We start from the raw sequence: 946 nt of genomic DNA, 5'->3' as shown, positions 1-946 counted from the left end.
TCCAAGTAAAATAATGCGATTCAGGCGGTCACATACGCGAGAGTCATTCCCGCTCGTTCCTTCAACTACATGTACACAAAATAGAGTAGTACAAAGCAGCGTCACTACAATAGTGGGTGTCAATGATGGTCGGCAGGTAGGAGTTTTTCAGGTAGCGTCAAATCATTTCGCCACTTTTTGTCCAATGAAAAGAAAGCACTCGATCGGAAACATTGACGACCCCAAACAGGTCGCTCCACAGGTCCTCGGCAGGTCGGCCAGGTCTATCGAAGGTGTCGACCAATAGAATCGCGTTGCTGACTTGATTGGCCGAGAAGCATCGCGCACGGCCATTTTTGATTTTGCATCGCACAGCACAGGTCGAAGCGCCGCCAACGACGCTCTGACGTGACCACTGGGAGGCTCCCACGGACCCGCCCTGGACGCCGCATGTGTATGGTGGCTCACAGCAACGACGGCAATGGGCTTGATGGCTAGGTGCACTCACGGGAACCGCATTGGCAGGGCGGCGGGCATGCGGGCGAAGCCTTCGCGGCGCTGTGCACGTACGGCCTCGACAACGCGACCTACGCGAAGCGCTAGCAGATGCGCGCATCATCGTAGACGAAGCAAAGATAGCTTAGGTCGCCTCGCTGGCCGTCCATGAGGCCAAGGTCCGGGTTTCCGAGGTCCGGGTTTCCTAGCCACTCTACCTGCACGATTTTTCGCGCAGGTAGAGCGGCAGGTATTAATACAGGTAGTTTGGCAGGTAGATTTCGCAAAAAATGGACTCCATTTTGGCCAATCAGATCGCGTAAAAAAATCCTACCTGAAAAACTCCTACCTGCCGACCATCATTGACACCCACTAATAATGTCCACTGGCACTGCCTCTGTCCATGCCCAACGGGCCCACAAGTCCTGGCATCTTCGAGATCCCATTTCATCTTTCACCAAGCAAGGCTCCA

Source organism: Saprolegnia diclina, assembly GCF_000281045.1.
Source record: "Saprolegnia diclina VS20 unplaced genomic scaffold supercont1.151, whole genome shotgun sequence".
In the NCBI taxonomy this organism is placed as follows: domain Eukaryota; phylum Oomycota; class Saprolegniomycetes; order Saprolegniales; family Saprolegniaceae; genus Saprolegnia; species Saprolegnia diclina.
This window is presented reverse-complemented; position numbering follows the sequence as displayed.